This window comes from Artemia sp. Qi Xiang Cuo, unplaced genomic scaffold, assembly GCF_049724085.1.
Source record: "Artemia sp. Qi Xiang Cuo unplaced genomic scaffold, ASM4972408v1 HiC_scaffold_2971, whole genome shotgun sequence".
NCBI lineage: Eukaryota > Metazoa > Arthropoda > Branchiopoda > Anostraca > Artemiidae > Artemia > Artemia sp. Qi Xiang Cuo.
Window position 1 is genome coordinate 1 of NW_028300367.1, and position 24,943 is coordinate 24,943.

The window sequence follows — 24,943 nt, forward strand, 5'->3', positions numbered from 1 at the left end:
TGCAAGAAACTTTCCTAACCCCAGATAAGTTAAGTACAAAATTTAAAGGCTAAAATGATGCACAATGGGACAGACAGGAGGGCCGTGGGGGTGGGCTTATTACACTTATGAAAGAAAACATTGCTTATGTCATTGAACCAGAGATTAAAGGTAGAAATGAAGTTGGGACAATTAAGGTTAAAACTACAGATAATGATTGGATGCATCTTATTAACTATTATAATAAAGCAACAGATGGTTTTGATGTAACCCAATTTAAAAACTGCCTTGTTAATGATACTTGTAAAGTTTTTATTGCTGGAGATTTTAATCTATGTAACCAACGTTTTGACTCAGTATCTACCTCAGATTCAAGATCAAATGACCTAACAAATATTATAACCAGCCCTTCTTTCATTATATGCTTATTAACCCAAAATGTGGGACTCAGTATCTACCTCAGATTCAAAATCAAATGACCTAACAAATATTATAACCAACCCTGCTTTCAATATATGCCTATTAACCCCAAAGGACCTAGGAACTAGATTAAACAGTAGAAATGGATATACTTCAACCATAGACCTAACCCTAGCTTCCCCAAACCTATGTAGGTCCTTTAACCTGCAAATACCAGATATTTTCTCTTCAGACCACTTCCCCATTCTAGTAACCCTCAATGTCCTCCAAAGGCAAGAAAATGAGCAGCAAGAAACAAAATGGTTGAATTTTAAAGAGGACCTATGGCCAAATTGGAGAAATGAGGTAGGTAGGTCACTAGATGATGCAGTTCATATTGCATGTATGAATGTTAACCAACTTGCACCACTTATTGAAGATATTATGCTAAGTGGTGGAGAAAAAATATTTGGATATAAGAAACAGAAGAAAAATAATAAAAAATCTCTCCCAGGATGGAATGCTAAATGCCAAAAGGCACATATGGAAAAGAAAAAATCTAGGAACAGGTTCCAGAGAAATCCTTCACTGACAAACAGAATAGAAATGAATAAGACACAAGCACTTTTTAGAAAAACTCTCCAAAATGAGACTAAATTAGGATGGGCCACCCTTGTGGAAGATAAATTCAAAAAAGGTACTTCCACTAAAGACCTTTGGAGACATTTCTATATATATGCAGGGAAAAAGAAGGGTTTGACAATCCCTCCAATTCTGATTCGTAATGGATGTCTCTTGACTAATAACAAAGATAAATTGGACCTATTCCTGAAACATCTTTTGTCAGATGACCCAAATTGCCACCTCCCTAATGTGAATTCTCAGAATATGCCTCTAAGAACCAAAGGACCATATGATGTTTGCACTATTTCACTAGAAGAAATAGAAAGAAAGATAAAAACGCTAAAATCAGGGGCAACTGGTCCAGACAGGATCCACAATTTTATGTTAAAAAATATGTCTCAGAAACTACTGATTGATATAACAGCATTATTCAATAAATCACTTGAAACTGGAAGAATACCTGATCAATGGAAAAGGGCTTCAATAATTCCAATTCTAAAACCAGGGAAAGACCCTAAAAATGGGACATCCTATAAACCTATCTCACTTACATCTTGCCTGTTCAAGCTAATGGAACATGTTTTGAAGGCCAAGATCCTCCCAAACCTCATCAGTCTTCATCTTCAACCTGAAACTTCTGGTTTCTTACCTCAAAGGAGTACAGTGGATGCCCTTTTTAGGATGGAACATAAAAAAAAATGAGTTTCAGACATGGTAAGGACACATTAGTATACTTTTTAGACATGAAAGGAGCTTTTGACAGAGTTGATATTGGTAAGCTGATTTCAAAGCTAGCTAAGTTAAATATCTCAAAAAATATTGTTTGCTGGATTAGGGATTACCTTATACATAGGAAAATAGAAATTAATATAGGAAATCTTAAGTCTGATGTTCAGACTAGACCTAAGTTAGGCCTCCCGCAAGGCTGTGTGCTTAGCCCCCTGCTGTTCCTAGTTTATTGTAGTGATATAAATTTTGATAATGTATTATGATGTAAGCTGTATATTTATGCTGATGACAGTGCACTTGCTTCAACTTCAAGTTATCTAATTACCTTGAAATCCTGTATCCAGAAAGGCCTTGACCACCTGTGGGCAAGTGATAATAACAGGGATTTCTCCCCAGCAAAATCTGCCCTAATGCTCTTTAGTAGGAAGAAGGATATTGCCCCACCTAGGGTATCAATCTATTCAATAATTATACCCCATTTTGAGAGGTTTTATTACCTTGGCCTGGTGCTGGACAGGAAATTATCTTGGAACCACCATATAAATTACTTTGTTGGATCCCTCAAAAATAGGACAAACCTTATAAATGTAATATGTATAAATAAAAGGAGTGCTCCTTTTCAGATTGCTAGTCAACTGGTGAAAGCAGTTATCATAAGCAAACTTGACAATGGCTCTTCACTCTACAGGGAGGCAAAAAGACCTTTGTTGCAAAATTGGATTCAGCCCTGCACAATGTACTAAGGAGGATTCTTGGCTGTTTGAAGTCTATACCTATCCCTGCAATATACCTTGAACTTGGATTAACTTGCCCAGAAACAAGGAAAATGAAGCTGGAAGCACAATGCTTTTTGAAGAAAATGATAAAACCACAGGATCTTATGAAAGAGGAAATCATTGACTCTCATAATTTGGACATCCGTTTCACCCCAGGAACAGTGCCTCCATTTTACTGATAAAAAAAAAACATAACCCAATATGGGCTCCCCCTGCCAGAGGCGGAAAATTTTGAAGATATTAGTAGTCAGGGATCTAAGGGCTTAAGTAGATTAATTAGGGTTATGCTGCCGATAGGTGAAAAACTCGATGAGCGTAGATTAGAAATCAGAAACCTTTGGTTTAGATGGGCCCAACAATGAACAGGACATACAAAAATTTTTACTGATGGGTCTAAGACTGATACTGACTCAGGGTGTGCTTTTACAATACCTAAACTAAATGTTGCTTGTAGTTTTAAAATAAGGAAAAATTTGTCAATTTTTTCCATTGAGTTGGCTGCAATAATGAAGGCCATTGATTATATCAGAAATGCTTTGCCTGTAGGTCCTTATCTAATCTGTTCTGATTCTTTCTCAGTGATAAATTATTTATGTACTGGTCATTTCCCTACCCGAAAAAGTGCCTTGTACATAGAGACTATTGTGCAGGAGCTTGAGTTGCTAGGTTGTAATATTATGATGACTTGGATTCCAGCCCATGTTGGCATACCTGGGAATGAGCAAGCAGATACCTTAGCTAAGTCAGGTGCAGCTGGCTGTAGGATTCATTGCTGGTAAACTGTTGAAGAGTACCTAAATGTTTTTAAAAAGTGCTTCACTAAAATGGATAGTGATAAAATTACCCACCAGTCCCAAAACCCCATTTTAAATCTATATGATTTCAAACCCCCACCTTTAGATTTGATTCACCCAATATGTAGCATAGCTGTTACAACTTTCAGGCTGCAAACAGGCCATGCCCGTTCTAGAAATGCATTATTCAGATGGGGTTATATAGATTCTACACTTTGTGATGTTTGTGGTGTATACGATGATGTATGCCACATTTTAATGTATTGTAAAAAATTTGAGAGACAACGTGTTTTTATGAAGGATGATTGCATTAAATATTTTAAAGCATTTTCACTAAGATGTATTTTAGGATCTACTGATGCTCCTTGTTGCGCCATAAAATAGTCTGTGCAACTACTGGGAAATTTTGTAAAGATAACTAATTTGAATAATATAATTTGACGCTTTGTATTTAATAGTTTATAATAGATTTTTTGGTGTGAATTCAAACTGTATTTACATTGCTGAATGATTTTCAGTTTATCTGCTGATAAGAATGGGATAGTGACAGTCTCCCTACAAATCCTAAGCCAAGAACCTGCCCGGGTCATCTTCAAAGATTGCCCTCTATTAAGCCAACCTTTCAATATAGTTGTGAAAGATTAAGTGATTGTGAGTGTTTGAAAACATCGTTTATGTCACATGTGCAGTGGGCAACAGCCCGGAAGCACTATCAACAACAACAACAACTAGGATTATTGTGCATATTATGAAGTAAGAATTGTTTTTTTAACATGTCTCTTTATGTGGTGGACTACTCATACATCTATGCTCTGAAGTTTTTATTAACTCATTAACAAGATAGCTAAGCAAGAAAACATATTAAAAAAACAATTCTTGATATAAGGGTATACCCCCCCCCCCCCATGATGTGCAAGTATTTACCCTGATTTGGGTATATTTAGGAGTGGGGGTGAATTTCATTTGCAATGCAAATAAAAGCTATATTTAGATTCAGGATATAATTCTGGGTATATATTTGTACATTAGGGGGGGGGGGGGAGGTATATACTCTGGCAATATATAGGTTCTAAGAAATTCATGAATTTCTGCAAAAAATTACTGGTTTCTTTTTGCAAAAATTATCTTGTTAAAAGATAGCTAAGCTATCATGGGGGGGACGGGGTATACCCTTATACCAAGAGTTGTTTTCTTAACATGTTTCCTTGCTTAGCTCTCTTGTTAATGAGTTATCAAAAATTTCACAGCATAGATGTATGAACAGTCCACCATGTAAAGAGACATGTTAAGAAAACAATTCTTACTTGATAAGTAATTAAAAAAAAAAAACTTCCCAAAAAATAAGTTTTCAAAGAAAAGTAAAAGCCGTTTTAAACTTAAGCTCAAGTTCAATATGGGTTTTAATTAAAAAAAATAAATAAAAATACACTTAACTCAGTTCCTTGTGCATTGATGCACGTTTGGGCCCGTAATAAGTGCACACTCTAAATACAGCATGGCCTCCTGTCCTCTCCAATTTCCACCCCGAACCACCATCAAATAACAATAAATTTAACACAACTTCTTCTCCGCTCACACCCCTTGAAGTATCAAACTAAAATATAATAAATAATAATAATATCAAAAACTTCTAAACATAATAATAATGGAATAAATCTAGTAAATAAATTTTTAATCTTTTAGATATTTTTTCACGTTCTTTTTAAAGGAGCCGAGAGACGTATATGACTTCAGTTCCTGCGGAAGTGCATTCCACTCTCTAGCACACGCAATTCTAGGAGAAAATTCCGACCTAGGTGTCGGTGTCGGGGGTATATAAATGTCTGATGAAGATCGTGTATTTAAACTATGGATTTGTGATGCTAGTGTGAATAAGCCTTTAAATGGTGATGGGAGTGTTCCTGAAAAATATTTAAAACAAAAACGATGCAAGATAGTCTGTAAAGTGATGCCATTGATAATCTGTTTGGTGCTGGACCTAAAATTTGAAGTGCTTTGTTGTGAAGTGAGTTAAGTCTCTGTAAATGTGTCTTGAAATTAGATTGCCAAACTCTAGAACAATATTGAATGTGAGGCTTGATAACTGCATTGTAAATCAGGATCAGTATTTTTTTAGGGAAATGCTGACTGAGTTTTCTCAAGATTCCAAGGTTCCTTGAAAGCTTCGTCTCGACACTTGCTATGTGGTGTCTGAACGAGACATTTTCGTCGATTAAAACCCCTAGGTAACAAACGTGTCCTTTTTCTGCTCTCTTGATAAGTCCACGAGAGGTTTTAATACCAATCACATCAAGAGCCAGCGAATCTATACGTGAAAAAAAATAAAACACTCGATTTTTAAATGTTGATGACTAGACGATTTGCGTCCATCCACAGGTACGTTTTTTCAAGAATTTCTGGTGGCTTCATTTTGAGAGACTTGATGTTCCATTCTGAGCTTGCCATAAGTGAATCATCCGCAAATGCCATTAGTTCGTCCTCGGCTTCTACTATAGACCCTAGCGTCGTTTGTGGGTGACATAGTTTGCAGCAATAAGGGCTACGACTTGCAGGAGTCAGTACTTGCTGAAGATCATTTACGTGGACAAGAAACAATACCGGTCCCAATTTAGAGCCCTGTGGCCCCCCACAGTTAACTACGACATCATTTATATGGTCATTTCCTGTGTACATTCGACGATTTTCCAGGTAAGACTTAAACCAATCTAGGACTTTGCCACGAACTCCAATATGATCCAGCTTTCCTAGTAATATTTCGTGGTGCTTGCTATAAACGCTTTCTTAATATCTAGAAGCACTGCTGCCGGTAAAGCACCCGAATCTAGGATTCTGTTTACGAATAAACTTAGTGAAGTAAGGGCGTCTTCGGTTGAATGACCAGCCCTAAACCCGAATTGGCGGCTGTTAAAAAAGCCTTTGGCCTTTAAATATTGGTAAAGCTGGTTTTTCTTTGGCGTTTCAAAGACTTTCGAGGAAACTGATAAGATTGAAATTGGTGTATAATTTTTTGCGTCTGTATGACTTCCAACTTTGTGAAGAGGTATTATCTTTGCCTTTTTTAACATTTCAGGAAAGACCCCTTTATCTAATGAAAGATTTACAAGGTAAGTTAGTGGCGCAGCAATGGTCGTCACTACTGCTTTCAGTGCCTTTGTGTGGACCAGGTCGAAACCTGAAGCAGAAGAGCCCTTCAAACGAGTAGTTCGAGTTCATCTGGTGCTGCAGGACTCACTGCCATTAATTTAATACATTTCGGGCCAAGGTATTCTTTGTATGATTTAGATGGTATCCCGACGGAATTTGCTGTGGTATCGCCGATTTTTGCGAAAAATGTACTCAGCGATGCGGCAACCTGTGTAGGTTCGGTAATTTCTTCATCATTCACGACCAATTTCGCTGGTAATGTGGAAGACTTAGTGGTTGGCCGTAGTACCGAGTTGATAATTTGCCAAACTTTTCGACCATCCTTCCCGCTTTCCGTCAGCTTTTGCTGCAGGTAGCCACGCTTTGCTCTTCGTAACATAGTCCGAATGACTTTCCTGTATTGCTCATACTCCTCTAGCCGTGCTAAGCTCGGAAAGCGCCTATACTCTCCCCAAAGGTGGTTTTTCTTATTCACACAGGCCAGAAGACCATCCGTCATCCAGTACAACAAGTAATAATATAAATGAATAAATACGGTAGATCTTAAAGCAAGTAATGCTTAGATTGAATATGAAAATCAAGCTTAAAACAAAAAAAAATATTTTGCTATTGAAGTATAAATGAAACTGAAAACTAATAGAAATTAAATAAACAATCAATGCAAACAAACATACAATAGATATTAATATAAATGAATAAATAAATCTTATAACAAGTAAAATTTAAATTGAATATGCAAACCATGCTTCAAACGAACAAAAATCCCTGCAAACAAGAGTTTAGGTTTCGCCTGCTCCTCTCACTGTAAAAGTCTAAAACCTACTGCGTCATCAGCACTTTACTGAAAACCAATTTTATTACAAATATTTTCTTTTGTACTTAATATTGAAAATAAACATTAAAATTCTAGTAAAATTTTGAACTGATGAGCTTTCAGCAATTAATATCATTATACATCAAATATTCAGTATAATTTATTAGTTTTTTTCTAAAGTTGTTCAAGACGAACATAGTTTCACTACAAACAAGAATTTGGATACTGCGCTCTTAACTGTAAATAAAAACCAAAAGCCTACTGCATCATTGGCGCTTCACTGAAAACGAATTATATTAAAATTATTTTATTTTCCAGTTCTTTCAGTATTGAAAATAAAAATAAAATTAGAGTGAAATAAATTATTGAACTGATGAATCTTTCAACAACTAATATCATTATATATCAAATATTCAATATGATATTGTTTATACTTTCCAAGACTGTTCAAGCTGCATATAGTTTTCAGTAAAGCGCCAATGACGCAGTAGGTTTTAGCTTTTTTCAGTGAGAGAAGGAGGTTATACCCAAACTCTTGTTTGTAGTGATTTTTTTTTCGTTTCAAGCTTGATTTGCACATTCAATTTAAGGTTCACTTGTTTTAAGATTTATTTACTCATTTACATGAATATATATTGTATGTTTGTTTGCATTGATTGTTTATTTAGTATTTGTTCGTTTTAATTTTCATTTATACTTCACTTGCAAAATATTTTTTTTCATTTTAAGCTTGATTTTCATATTAAATCTAAGTATTACTCGCTTTAGGATCTATTTATTCATTTATATTATTACTTGTTGTATGATTTTTCCTATGATTGTTTATTTAATATCTGTTTGTTTTGGGTATCATTTATTCTTTAATAGTAATTTCTGGTCGTTTTGAGTTTGAATTTCAACAGGTATTTGTATCTGCTGAGCTTAAGTTTAAACCTTTACTTTTCTTTGAAAACTTATTTTTCGGAAAGTTTTGTTTTTAATTAATTTTTGTTCGTTTTTTATTTCAAAAAGTTTCAAGTTTGTAAAAACTCCTTATTTCAAAATCACACTTTAAAAAAAAAAATCAAATGTTCATCAAAGTATCAAAACTGGTATCAAAGTAACAATATCAAAGTGAAAAAAGTTTGCCCCATTTTAAATGAGCCCCCTTTGAAGTTTATACAACAACCCCTTCTATATGAAGTACCTCTGGGAAAAAAATTAATGGAGTTTGGGGGGGAGGCTAGTTGTCCTCTGATGACTTTTTGACTTTTAAAAAGTGAATTACAACTTTCAATTTCCAATCAAATGAGCCCTCTATGAAGTTTATACAAGCATCCCTTCCATAACAACCATATATGCCCCCAGGGCATAATTCACAATGCCAACCCTCGGGCCCTGGGGGGTATGTTGACACCGGAGTTTTTATTATCTGAACTTTGAACTATTTTTAACAAAATATCTAGCTCAAAATTTTTATCTGATACATTTAGGGTGTGGGGGGGAGGGCTAGTTGCCCTCCAATCTCTCTTTTGACTCTTAAAAAGTGAACGAGAACTTTCAGTTTCCATTCAAATGAACCCTCTTCAAAGTTTATACAAGCATCCCTTCCATAAAAACGAGTATGTGCCCCCAGAGCATTACTTACAATGCCTGCCTCTGGGCCATGGGGGGTTGCATTGACACAGGAGTTTTTCTTATCTGACCTTTGAATTATTTTTAATGACATGGCTACTTTAAAATTTTTATCAGATAGGCTTGGGGAAAAATGGGTGGGGGGGAGGTGTGGGGCTAGTTACCCTCAGATATCTTTTGACTCTTAAAAAGTGAACTAGAACTTTCAATTTCCAATCAAATGAGCCCTCTCTGAAGTTTATACGAGCATCCCTTTCATAAGAACCATACACGCCCCCAGGACAACACTTACAACGCCTACCCCATGGGCCCTGGGGGGTTTGTTGAAACCAGAGTTTTTGAACAATATCTAATTTTTGAACAATTTTTAAAAAACTGGCTATCTCAAATTTTGTAGTAGATGGGTTTGGGGAAAAAAGTGAATGAGGGGGGAGGGCTAGTTGCCCTTAAATCTCTTTGACTCTTAAAAAGTGAACTAGAACTTTCAATTTCCAATCAAATGAGCCTTCTATGAAGTTTATAAAAGCATCCCTTTCATAAGAACTATGCATGCCCTTATAACTTAGAACGTAACTTAGAACATAGCATAACTTAGAACGCCTTCTCCTGGCCCCTGGGGAGCTGTATTGACACCGGAGTTTTGTTATCTGACCTTTGAATTATTTTTTTTAACAAAATGTCTATCTCAAAATTTTCCTTAGATGTGATTGGATAAAGAAGGCCTGGGGGGGGGATAGTTGCCCTCGTATCTCTTTTGACTATTAGAAAGTGAACTCGAGCTTTAAGTTTCCTTTAAGTCGAGCTTTTATTTTGGGAAAAAGGGGCGTGGAGGGGGGAGGGCTAGTTACCCTCCAATCTCTTTTTACTCTCAAAGACTGAACTAGAGCTTTCAACTTCTAATTTAATGAACCCTCTATGAAGTTATTAGGAGCATCCCTTCAATAAAACTATATATTCCCCCAGGGCATAACTTACAACGCCTGCCCTCGGGCCCTGGGGGACTGTGTCTTCCCCGGAGTTTTTGTTATTTGGTCTTTGAACTATTAAAAAAATGGCTATCTCAAACTTCTTATTGGATTGAGAAAAAAGGGCATGGAGGGGGGGGGGCTGGTTACCCTACAATCTCTTTTTACTCATAAGAACTTAACTATTACTTTCAGTTTCCACTAAAAAGACCCTTCTCTGAAGTTTATAAAAGTATTCCTTCCATGAGAACCATATATGTCCCCAGTGTCTAACTTACAGCGCCAGCCTCCGGGCTTTGGGGGGTTGTTTTGACACCGGAATTTTTTTTATATGATCTTTGAACTATTTTTTACAGAATAGCTATCTCAAAATTGTTATCGGATTCATTTGGGAAGAGGGGGTTGGGGGGGGGGGTGCTGGTTACCCACTGATATCTTTTGATGCTTAAAAAGTGAACTAGAACTTTCAATTTCCAATCAAATGAGCCCTCTCTGAAGTTTATACAAGCATTACTTCAATAAGAATCTTATATGCCCCCAGGGCATGACTTATAACCCTTGCAATGAAGACTGTGTCCTGCTCAAACATATAATTTCCAGAACTTTCAACTACGTTGAACAAAACGGCTATATCAAAATTTTGATTGGATATATTTGGGGAAATGGTGGGCGTGGAAGGGGTGTTAGTTGCCTTCCAATCGCTAGTAGAAAGGACCCTAAAGGTCCCGGTACTAACCACGTGGTTTATGGTTTTTGTCAGTGAGAATGAAAAAACAGAATTTTTCTCACTTGAAAAAACAGGAATTTTCTCACATTAGTGGTTGTTTCTTGGACGGTTATGTGCGTTGGACAATTTATTTGATGTTTTTTCATGGATGTCAACATCAATTTATGTCTGTTTTATGGTTTTTGTCAGTGAGAATGAAAAAACAGGAATTTTCTCACATTAATGGATGTCAACAGCAATTTATGTCTGTTTTATGGAGTTCGACCAGAATTGTTTCCGGGGCAAAGTTTAGATCACACGTGACAGATGATGTCATGATTGATTGATTTGTCATGAGAGGGGAATTAATTTGTTGTTTTGAAAAAGAATTATTGATTCAAAAAAGGGGAATTAATTTGTTGTTTCTAAGGGGAAGGTGGGGAAGAGATATATTGATTGCGTAATCGAAGGGAGAGAATTCTCGAGAAATTGATTACATAATCGGTAGAACCCTCTCAGGAGCTAGTGACGGGAATCCATTTATGTGCATAGAATGACGTAATCGACTAGGACAGTTGGATTTCTGAGAAATTGATTACATAATCGGTAGAACCCTATCAGAAGGTCCTGACGGGAACAAGTTCCTTTCTTAATGTCCCTCCTAAACCCTTTTTTCAACTTGAAGTACTTATCTTTTTCATCCACAACTATACTTTACAGCTTTTTGGTTACCCCAACACCAAGAAATACTTTTCAAAGACCATTTCGGAGCAAGTTTTTTTTCTTAATGTCCCTCCTAAACCCATTTTCCAACTTGAAGTACTTATCTTTTTCATCCACAACTATACAGCTTTTTGGATACCTCAACACCAAAGAAATACTTTTCAAAGACCATTTCAGAGCAAGTTACTTTCTTAATATCCCTACTAAAGCCATTTTCCAACATGAATTACTTAACAATTTCAAACATCACTCAAATACAAATAATTTTTTTTTAAAAAAAGAAAAGACATACTTTTAAAATACAAATTAATAGAACTTTTATTTATTAATTTAACTACAAAGCCAATGTTCCAACTTGAAGTAATTATCTTTTTCATTCACAACTATACTTTACAGCTTTTTGGATACCTCAACACCAAGAAATACTTTTCAAAGACCATTTCAGAGCAAGTTACTTTCTTAATGTCCCTCTTAAACCCATTTTCCAACTTGAAGTACATATCTTTTTCATTCACAACTATACTTTACAGCTTTTTGGTTACCTCAACACCAAGAAATACTTTTCAAAGACCATTTCAGAGCAAGTTACTTTCTTAATGTCCCTAATAAACCCATTTTCCAACTTGAAGTACTTATCTTTTTCACCCACATCTATACTTTACAGCTTTTTGGTTACCTCAACAGCAAGAAATACTTTTAAATGATCATTTCAGAGCAAGTTACTTTCTTAATGTCCCTCCTAAACCTATTTTCCAACATGAAGTACTTATCTTTTTTACCCACAACTATACTTTACAGCTTTTTGGTTACCTCAACACCAAGAAATACTTTTCAAAGACCATTTCAGAGCAAGTTACTTTCTTAATGTCCCTTCTAAACCCATTTTATAAGATGAAGTTATTATCTTTTTCATCCACAACTATACATTACAGCTTTTAGGATAACTCAACAACAAAGAAATACTTTTCAAAGACCATTCCAGATCAATTTACTTTCTTATTGTTCCTCATAAGCCCTTTTACCAACTTGAAGTACTAATCTTTTTCATTCACGACTATACTTTACAGCTTTTTGGTTACCTCAACACCAAAAAATACTTTTCAAAGACCATTTCATAGCAACTTACTTTTTTAATATCCCTTCTAAACCCATTCTCCAAGATGAATTGCTTATCTTTTTCACCCACAACTATACTTTAAAGCTTTTCGGATACCTCAACACCAAGAAATACTTTTCAAAGACCATTTCAGATCAAGTTACTTTCTTAATTTCCCTTCTAAACCCATTTTCCAATTTGAAGTACTTATCTTTCTCATCCACAAATATACTTTACATCTTTTTGGATACCTCAACAACAATAAATACTTTTCAAAGACAATTTCATAGCAAGTTAATTTATTAATTTAAATCATAAACCCATTTTCCAACTTGAAGTACTTATCTTTTTCACCCACAACTATACTTTACAGCTTTTTGGATACCTCAACACCAAGAAATACTTTTCAAAGACCATTTCAGAGCAAGTTACTTTCTTAATATCCCTCCTAAACCCATTTTACAAGTTGAAATACTTATTTTTTTCACCCCCAACTATACTTTACAGCTTTTTGGTTACCTCAACACCAAGAAATACTTTTCAAAGACCATTTCAGAGCAAGTTACTTTCTGAATGTCTCTCCTAAACCCATTTTACAAGTTGAAGTACTTATCTTTTCCAACCACAACTATACTTTACAGCTTTTTGGATATCTCAACCCCAAGAAATACTTTTCAAAGACCATTTCAGAGCAAGTTACTTTCTTAATGTCCCTACTCAACCCATTTTACAACTTTAAGTACTTATCTTTTTCACCCACAACTATACTTTACAGCTTTTTGGATACCTCAACACCAAGAAATACTTTTCAAAGACCATTTCAGAGCAAGTTACAATCTTAATGTCCCTTCTAAACCTATTTTACAAGTTGAAGTACTTATCTTTTTCACTCACCACTATACTTTACAGCTTTTTGTTTACCTCAAAACCAAGAAATACCTTCCAAAGACAATTCCATGGCAAGTTACTTTATTAATGTACCTCTCAAACCCATTTTACAACTCTAAGTACTTATCTTTTTCACCCACAAATATAGATTACAGCTTTTGGGATACCTCAAAAACAAGAAATAATCTTCAAAGACAGTTTAAGAGTACGTAAATTTCTTAATGTCCCTCAATACCACATTTTCCATAATTATGCGCTTATAGTTTTCACCCACAACTAAATTTTACAGCTTTTTGGAAACATCAACACCAAGAAATACTTTTCAAAGACCATTTCAGAGCAAGTTACAATCTTAATGTCCCTTCTAATCCTATTTTACAAGTTGAAGTATTTATCTTTTTCACCCACAACTATACTTTACAGCTTTTTGGATACCTCAACACCAAGAAATACTTTTCAAAGACCAATTCAGAGCAAGTTACAATCTTAATGTCCCTTCTAATCCAATTTTACAAGTTGAAGTACTTATCTTTTTCACCCACAACTATACTTTACAGCTTTTTAGATACCTCAACACCAAGAAATACCTTTCAAAGACCATTTCAGAGCAAGTTACTTTCTTAATGTCCCTCCTAAACCTATTTTACAAGTTGAAGTACTTATCTTTTTCACCCACAACTATACTTTACAGGTTTTTGGATACCTCAACACCAAGAAATACCTTTCAAAGACCATTTCGGAGCAAGTTACTTTCTCAAGGTCCAAACTAAACCCATTTTCCAAGATGAAGTACTGTTGTTTTTCCCCCTCAACGATAAATTAAATCTTTTATGATAAATCAAAACAAATAACTAATATTATAATACAATAAAATAGCAAGTTAAATTCTAATAGAAAATCCACATCACAAAAACAAAATAGAAGATCTGATAAATTTAACACACACATATACTTGACTGCTTTTTGGATACCTCAACACCAAGAAATACATTTCAAAGACCATTTCAGAGCAAGGTACTTTCGTATTGTCCCTCCTAAACTAATTTTCCAACTTTAAGTGCTTATGTTTTTCATCCACAACTATACTTTACAGGTTTTCGGATACATCAACACCAAGAAATACTTTTCAAAGATCATTTCAGAGCAAGTTACTTTCTTAATGTCCATTCTAAACCAATTTTCCAACTTTAAGTACTTATCTTTTTCACCCACAACTATACATTACAGCTTTTTGGATGCCTCGACACCAAGAAATACTTTTCAAAGACCATTTCAGAGCAAGTTACTTTCTTAATGTCCCTCCTAAACCCATTTTTCAACTTAAAGTACTTATCTTTTTCACCCACAACTATACTTTACAGCTGTTCGGATACCTCAACACCAAGAAATACTTTTCAAAGACAATTTTAGAGAAAGTTACTTTCTTAATATCTCTACTAAACTCATTTTCCAAATTGAAGTACTTATCTTTTTCACCCACAAATATACTTTACAGCTTTTTGGTTACCTCAACACTAAGAAATAATTTGCAAAGACCATTTCAGAGCAACTTTTTTTCTTAATGTCTCTCCTAAACCCATTTTCCAACTTGAAGTACTAATCTTTTTCATCCACAACTATACTTTTACAGCTTTTTGGATACCTCAACACCAAGAAATACTTTTCAAAGACCATTTCAGAGCAAGTTACTTGCTTAATGTCCATTCTAAACCTATTTTACAAGTTGAAGTACTTATCTTTTTCATCCACAACTATACTTTACAGCTTTTTGGATACCTCAACACCAAAGAAATACTTTTCAAAGACCATTTCAGACTAAATTACTTTCTCAATGTCCCTCCTAAACACGTTTTGCAACTTGAAGTACTTATCTTATTCACTCACAACTAGACTTAAAAGCTTTTCGGAAACCTCAACACAAAAAAATACTTTTCAAAGACAATTTCAGAGCAAGTTACTTTCTTAATGTCCCTTCTAAACCCATTTTCCAATTTGAAGTACTTATCCTTTTCACCCACAACTATACTTTACAGCTTTTTGGATACCTCAACACCAAGAAATACTTTTCAAAAACCCTGTCAGAGCAAGTTACATTCTTAATGTCCATCCAAAACCAATATTCCAACTTTAATTAGTTTTCTTTTTCACCAACAACTATAATTTACAGCTTTTTGTATATCTAAACACCAAGAAACAATTTTCAAATACTATTTCAGTTCAAGGTACACTTTTAATGTCCCTTCTAAACCCATTTTAAAATCTAACTAGCTTATATTTTTCACCTTCAGTTATACTATACAGCTTAACTAATACCTCAACACCAAGAAATAAAGGGCTAAGATCATGTCAGACATAGTTGTTTTCTTAATGCCCCTCCTCCAGCTATTCTTCTAGATGCGGATATTAACTTTTTCATCAAGCGCCTTAATGAAAAGATATTTTGTAACCACAACAAAGTGCCCTAATTTTCTCTTAAAATTTATGATCTAGTGACTATATTAATGTACATCATTAACACCTATTGAATATTTAAGTACTTATAGTTTTAACCCAAAACCATACTATACAGCTGTTTGGTAACCACAACACCAAGAAATACTTTTCAAAGACCATTTCAGAGCAAGTTACAATCTTAATGTCCCTTCTAATCCTATTTTACAAGTTGAAGTACTTATCTTTTTCACCCACAACTATACTTTACAGCTTTTGAATACCTCAAGACCAAGAAATACTTTTCAAAGACCATTTCAGAGCAAGTTACTTTCTTAATTTCCCTCCTAAACCCATTTTCCAACTTGAAGTACTTATCTTTTTCACCCACAACTATACTTTACAGCTTTTTGTATAACTAAAGACCAATAAATAACTTTCAAAGTCGATTTCAGAGCATGTTACTTTCTTAATGTCCTTTCCAAACCTATTTTGCATCATGAATTAGTTATCTTTTTCATCCGAAACTATACTTTATAGCTTTTTGAATACCTCATCATCAAGATATACTTTTCAAAGACCATTTCAGAGGAATTTATTTTCTTAATGTCACTCATAAACCCATGTTCCAACATGAATTACTTATCTTTTTCACCCACAGATCTACATAGCACCTTTTTTGAGGACTCAAAGCTAAGAAGTACTTCTCAAAGTTATTTTCAGAGAACGTTACTTTATTCATGTCTCTCCTAAATCTATGTTTCAAGTTGAAGTAATTATCTTATTCACCCACAATTATACTATAAAGCTTTTTGGATATCTCAACACCAAGAAATACTTTTCAAAGAAAGTTTCAGACCAAGTTACTTTCTTAATGTTCCTCCTATCCCCCTTATACAAATTGAATCACTTATCTTTTTCACCCTAAACTCTACTTTATAGCTTTTTGCTTAGATCAACACCAGGAAATACTTTAACCGGAAAAAGAAAAGGCCCAAGAAATACTTTTCAAAGACCATTTCAGAGCAAGTTACTTTCTTAAAGTCCTTCCTAAACCCATTTTCCAACTTGCAGTACTTATCTTTTTCATTCACAACTATACTTTACAGCATTTTGGTTACCTCAACACCAAGAAATACTTTTCAAAGACCATTTCAGAGCATATTACTTTCTTAATGTCCCTCCTAAACCCACTTTACTACTTAAAGTACTAATCTTATTCAACCACATCTATACATTATAGCTTGTTTGTTAACTAAACACCAATAAATACTAATAATTGTCAATTTCAGACCACTATAATGTATTAATATCACTCCTAAACCTATTTTAAAACAATAATTGATTATATATTTTAACCACAACTATACTTTACAGCTTTTTGGTTACCTCAACACCAAGAAATACTTTTCAAAGACCATTTCAGAGCAAGGTACTTTCTTAATGTCCCTTCTAAACCCATTTTTCAAGTTGAAGTACTTATCTTTTTCATCCAGAACTATACTTTACAGGTTTTTGGATACCTCAACACCAAGAACTACATTTCAAAGACCATTTCAGATCAAGCCACTTTTTTAATGTCCCTCCTAAACCCTTTTTTCAAATTGACTTACAAATCTTTTTCATACACGACTAAACTTTACAGCTGTCCGGATAAATCAAAACCAAGAAAAACATCTAAATGAAGTTTCGAGAGTAAGTTAATTTCTTAATATCCCTCCTAAACCCATTTTCCAACTGGCAGTACCTATCTTTTTCATCCACAGCTATACTTTACAGCTTTTTGGATACCTCAACACCAAGAAATACTTTTCAAAGACCATTTCAGAGCAAGTTAATTTCTTTATGTCCCACCTAAACCAAGTTTCCAACTTGAAGTACTTGTATTTTTAAAACCCAACTATAATTAACAGCTTTTTCGGACACATCAACACCAAGAATTACTTTTCAAAGACCATTCCAGAGCAAGTTACTTTCTTAATGTCCCTTCTAAACCCATTTTCCAATTTGAAGTACTTATCTTTTTCACCCACAACTATACTTTACACCTTTTTGGATACCTCAACACCAAGAAATACTTTTCAAAGACCATTTCAGAGCAACTTTTTTTCTTAATGTCCCTCCTAAACCCATTTTCCAACTTGAAGTACTTATTTTTTTCACCAACAACTATACAATACACCTTTTTGGATACCTCAACACCAAGAAATACTTTTCAAAGACCATCTCAGAGCAAGTTACTTTCTTAATATCCCTTCTAAACCTATTTTACAACTTGAAGTACTTAACTTTTTCACCCACAACACTACTTTACTGCTTTTTGGATACCTCAACACCCAAGAAATACTTTTCAAAGACCATTTCAGAGCAAGTTACTTTCTTAATGTCCCTGCTAAACCAATTTTACAACTTGAACTCCTTATCTTCTTCATCCAGAACTATAATTAACAGCTTTTTGGATACCTCAACACCAAGAAATACTATTCAATGACCATTTCAGACCAACTTACTTTCCTAGTGACCCTTCTTAACACATTTTGCAACTTGAAGCACTTATCTTTTTCACCCACAACTATTACTTTACATCTTTTCGGATACCTCAACACCAAGAAATACTTTTCAAAGAGCATTTCAGAGCAATTTAATTTCGTAATGTACCTCCTAAACCCATATTACATCTTGAAGTACTTATCTTTTTCATCCACAACTATATTTTACAGCTTTTTGGTTACCTCAACACCAAGAAATACTTTTCAAATATCAGTTCAGAGCAACTTTTTTTCTTAATGTCCCTCCTAAACCCATGTCCCAACTTGAAGTACCTATCTTTTTCATCCAAAACTACATATTACAGCCTTCTTTTTACCTTAACAATAAGAAATAGTTTTTAAAGACCATCTCAGAGAAAGTTGTTTTCTTAATGTCCCTCCTAAACCCATTTTACAAGTTGAAGTACTTAACTTTTCATCCAAAAATATACTCTACAGATTTTTGGATACCTCAACACAAATAAATACCGTTCAAAGACCATTTCAGATCAAGTTACTTTCTTAATGTCACTACTAAACCCAATTTCAAACTTGAAGTACGTATATTTTTCACTAACAACTATACTTTACAGCTTTTTGGATACCTCAACACCAAGAAATACTTTTCAAAGATCATTTCAGAGCAAGTTACTTTCTTAATGTCCTTCCTAAACCTATTTAACAAGTTGATGTACTTATCTTTTTCACCCACAACTATACTTTACAGCTTTTTGGATACCTCAACACCAAGAAATACTTTTCAAAGACCATTTCAGAGCAAGTTACTTTCTTAATGTCCCTCATAAACCAATTATCCAACTAGAAGAACTTATCATTTTAAAACACAACTATACTTTACAGCTTTTTTGATACCTCAACACCAAGAAATACTTTTCAAAGACCATTTCAGAGCAAGTTTCTTTCTTAGTGTCCCTCCTAAACTCATTTTCCAGCTTGAGGTACTTATCTTTTTCATCCACAACTATACCTTACAGCTTTTTGGATACCTCAACACCAAGAAATACTTTTCAAAGACCATTTCAGAGCAAGTTACGTTCTTAATGTCCCTCCTAAACCCATTTTCCAACATGAAGTACTTATCTTTTTCACCCACAACTATACTTTACAGCTTTTTGGATAACTCAACACCAAGAAATACTTTTCAAAGACCATTTCAGAGCAAGTTACTTTCTTAATGTCCCTCCTAAACCCATTTTACAACCTGCAGTACTTATATTTTTCACCCACAATTATATTTTACAGCTTTTCGGTTATCTCAACACCAATAAATACTCTTCAAAGACCATTTCAGAGAAAGTTACTTCCTTAATGTCCCTTATAAACCCATTTTCCAACTTGAAGTACTTATCTTTTTCACCCACAACTATACTTTACAGCTTTTTGGTTACCTCAAAACCAAGAAATACTTTTCAAAGACCATTTCAGAGCAACTTACTTTCTTAATGTCTCTCCTAAACCCATTTTCCAACTTGAAGTACTTATCTTTTTCACCCACAACTATACTTTTACAGCCTTTTGGATACCTCAACACCAAGAAATACTTTTCAAAGACCCTGTCAGAGCAAGTTACTTTCTTAATTTCCCTTCTACACCTATTTAACAATTTGAATTACTTAACTTTTCCACCAACAACTATAATTTACATCATTTTGGATACCTCAACCCCAAAGAAATACTTTTCAAAGACCATTTCAGAGCATATTCCTTTCTTAATGTCCCTTCTAAACCCATTTTCCAACTTGAAGTACATATCTTTTTCATTCACAACTATACATTATAGCTTTTCGGATACCTCAACACCAAGAAATAATATTCAAAGACCATTCCAGAGAAAGTTACTTTCTTAATGTCCCTACTAAACCCATTTTCTACTATGAAGTACTCATATTTGTCACCCAAAACTATACATTACACCTTTTTGTATACTTCAATACCAATAAAACGTATTCAATGACCATTCGAGAGCAATATACATTCTCAATATTAATACTAAACCCAGTTTAAAACTTGAAGTAATTTTTTTTTTAACACACAACTCTACTTTGCAGTTATTTGGATACTTCAACAGCAAGAAATACTTTCAAAGACCATTTCAGAGCAAGTTACATTCTCATCGTCAGTACTAGGACAATTTACCAACTTGGACTACATATCTTTTTCACCGACAACTCTATTTAACAGCTGTTATAACGACTAAAAATAAAGAAAAACTATTCAAAGACCATTTCAGAGCAAGGTATTTTCTAAATATTACTTTTAAACCCATATTCCAACTTGATGTACTTATCTTTTCCATCCACAACTATACTTTACAGCTTTTTTGATAACTAAACAACAATAAATACTATTAAAATTAACAGAATGTGATTGAGACTTACTTTATAACACTCATAAAAACTGTGTCCATAATGAAGTTAATAACTTTGACCTACTACAATAATCACCACATAATTATTGATGCCTAAAATCCAAGAAACACTTTACTTTGTCCTTTCCCGAACTCGCAGAATGCCTTTTGACCCTTATAAGGCCATTTTTAAACTTGAAGTACTTATCTTTTTCACCCACAACTATACTTTACAGCTTTTTGGATACCTCATCACCAAGAAATACTTTTCAAAGACCATTTCAGAGCAAGTTACGTTCTTACTGTCCCTCCTATACCCATTTTCCAACTTGAAGTACTTATCTTTTTCACCCACAACTATACTTTACAGGTTTTTGGATACCTCAACACCAAGAAATACTTTTCAAAGACCATTTCGGAGCAAGTTACTTACTTAATGTCCCTCCTAAACCCACTTTCCAACTTGAAGTCCTTATCTTTTTCACCCACAACTATACTCTACAGCTTTTTGGATACCTCAACACCAAGAAATACTTTTCAAAGACCATTTCAGAGCAAGTTACTTTCTTAATGTCCCTCCTAAACCCATTTTCCAACTTGAAGTACTTATCCTTTTCACCCACAACTATACTTTACAGCTTTTTGGATACCTCAACACCAAGAAATACTTTTCAAAGACCATTTCAGAGCAAGTTACTTACTCAATGTCCCTCCCAAAACCATTTTCCAACTTGAAGTACTTATCTCTTTCACACAAAACTATACTTTACAGCTTTTTGGTTACATCAACACCAAGAACTACTTTTCAAAGACCCTTTTAGAGCAAGTTACTTTCTTAATGTCCTTCCTAAACCCATTTTCCAACTTGAAGTACTTATCTTTTTCACCCACAACTATACTTTACAGCTTTTTGGATACCTCAACACCAAGAAATACTTTTCAAAGACCCTTTCAGAGCAAGTTACTTTCTTAATGTCCCTCCTAAACCCATTTTCCAACTTGAAGTACTTATCTTTTTCACCCACAACTATACTTTACAGCTTTTTGGATACCTCAACACCAAGAAATACTTTTCAAAGACCCTTTCAGAGCAAGTAACTTTCTTACTGTCCCTCCTAAACCCATTTTCCAACTTGAAGTACTTATCTTTTTCACCCACAACAATACTTTACAGCTTTTTGGATACCTCAACACCAAGAAATACTTTTCAAAGACCATTTCAGAGGAAGTTACTTTATTAATGTCCCTCCTAAACCCATTTTCCAACTTGAAGTACTTATCTTTTTCACCCACAACTATACTTTACAGCTTTTTGGATACCTCAACACCAAGAAATACTTTTCATAGACCATTTCAGAGCAAATTACTTTCTTAATGTCCCTCCTAAACCCATTTTCCAACTTGAAGTACTTATCTTTTTCACCCACAACTATACTTTACAGCTTTTCGGATACCTCAACACCAAGAAATACTTTTCAAAGACCATTTAAGAGCAAGTTACTTACACAATGTCCCTCCTAAACCCATTTTCCACCTTGAAGTACTTATCTTTTTCACCCACAACTATACTTTACAGCTTTTTGGATACCTCAACACCAAGAAATACTTTTCATAGACCATTTCAGAGCAAGTTACTTTCATAATGTCCCTCCTAAACCCATATTCCAACTTGAAGTAATTATCTTTTTCACCCTCAACTATACTTTACAGCTTTTTGGATACCTCAACACGAAGAAATACTTTTCATAGACCATTTCAGAGCAAGTTACTTTCTTAATGTCCCTCCTAAACCCATTTTCCAACTTGAAGTACTTAAATTTTTCACCCACAACTATACTTTACAGCTTTTTGGATACCTCAACACCAAGAAATACTTATCAAAGACCATTTCAGAGCAAGTTACTTTCTTAATGTCCCTCCTAAACCCATTTTCCAACTTGAAGTACTGATCTTTTTCACCCACAACTATACTTTACAGCTTTATGGATACCTCAGCACCAAGAAATACTTTTCAAAGACCATTTTAGAGCAAGTTACTTTCTTAATGTCCCTCCTAAACCCATTTTCCAACTTGAAGTACTTATCTTTTTCACCCACAACTATACTTTACAGCTTTTTGGATACCTCAACACCAAGAAATACTTTTCAAAGACCATTTCAGAGGAAGTTACTTTCTTAATGTCCCTCCTACACCCATTTTTCAACTTGAAGTACTTATCTTTTTCACCCACAACTATACTTTACAGCTTTTTGGATACCTCAACACCAAGAAATACTTTTCAAAGACCATTTCAGAGAAAGTTACTTTCTTAATGTCCCTCATAAACCCATTTTCCAACTCGAATTACTTATCTTTTTCACCCACAACTATACTTTACAGCTTTTTGGATACCTCAACACCAAGACATACTTTTCAAAGACCATTTCAGAGCAAGTTACCTTCTTAATGTCCCTCCTAAACCGATTTTCCAAATTGAAGTAATTATCTTTTTCACCCACAACTATACTTTACAGCTTTTTGGATACCTCAACACCAAGAAATACTTTTCAAAGACCATTTCAGAGCAAGTTACTTTCTTAATGTTCCTCCCAAACCCATTTTCAAACTTGAAGTACTTATCTTTTTCACCCACAACTATACTTTACAGCTTTTTGGGAACCTCAACACCAAGAAATACTTTTCAATGACCATTTCAGAGCAAGTTACTTTCTTAATGTCCCTCCTAAACCCATTTTCCAACTTGAAGTACTTATCTTTTTCACCCACAGCGATACTTTACACCTTTTTGGATACATCAACACCAAGAAAGACTATTCAAAGACCATTTCAGAGCAAGTTGCTTTCCTAATGTCCCTCCTAAACTCATTTTCTAACTTGAAGTACTTATCTGTTTCACCCACAACTATGCTTTAGAGCTTTTTGGATACCTCAACACCAATAAATACTTTACAAAGACCATTTCAGAGCAAGTTACTTTCTTTCTGTCCCTCCTAAACCCATTTTCAAACTTGAAGTTCTTACCTTTGTCACCCACAACTATCCTTTGCAGCTTTTTGGATACCTCAACACCAAGAAATATTTTTCAAAGACCATTTCAGAGCAAGTTACTTTCTTAATGTCCCTTCTAAACCCATTTTCCAACTTGAAGTACTTATCTTTTTCACCCACAACTATACTTTACAGCTTTTTGGATACCTCAACACCAAGAAATACTTTTCAAAGACCATTTCAGAGCAAGTTACTTTCTTAATGTCCCTCCTAAACCCATTTTCCAACTTGAAGTACTTATCTTTTTCACCCACAACTATACTTTACAGTTTTTTGGATACCTCAACACCAAGAAATTCTTTTCAAAGACCATTTCAGAGCAAGTTACTTTCTTAATGTCCCTCCTAAACCCATTTTCCAACTTGAAGTACTTATCTTTTTCACCCACAACTATACGTTACAGCTTTTCGGATACCTCAACACCAAGAAATACTTTTCAAAGACCATTTCAGAGCAATTTACTTTCTTAATGTCCCTCCTAAACCCATTTTTCAACTTGAAGTTCTTATCTTTTTCACCCACAACTATACTTTACAGCCTTTTGGATACCTCATCACCAAGAACTACTTTTCAAAGACCATTTCAGAGCAAGTTACTTTCTTAATGTCCCTCCTAAACCCATTTTCCAACTTGAAGTACTTATCATTTTCACCCACAACTATACTTTACAGCTTTTTGGATACCTCAACACCAAGAAATACTTTTCAAAGACCATTTCAGAGCAAGTTACTTTCTTAATGTCCCTCCTAAAACCATTTTCCAACTTGAAGTACTTAACTTTTTCACCCACAACTATACTTTACAGCTTTTTGGATACCTCAACACCAAGAAATACTTTTCAAAGACCATTTCAGAGCCAGTTTCTCTCTTAATCTCCCTCCTAAACCCATTTTACAACTTGAAGTACTTATCTTTTTCACCCACAACTATACTTTACAGCTTTTTGGATACCTCAACACCAAGAAATACTTTTCAAAGACCATTTCAGAGCAAGTTACTGTCTTAATGTCCCTCCTAAACCCATTTTCCAACTTGAAGTACTTATCTTTTTCACCCTCAGCTATACTTTACAGCTTTTTGGATACATCAACACCAAGAAATACTTTTCAAAGACCATTTCAGAGCAAGTTACTTTCTTAATGTCCCTCCTAAACCCATTTTCCAACTTGAAGTACTTATCTTTTTCACCCACAACTATACTTTACAGCTTTTTGGATACCTCAACACCAAGAAATACTATTCAAAGACCATTTCAGAGCAAGTTACTTTCTTAATGTCCCTCCTAAACCCATTTTCCAACTTGAAGTACTTATCTTT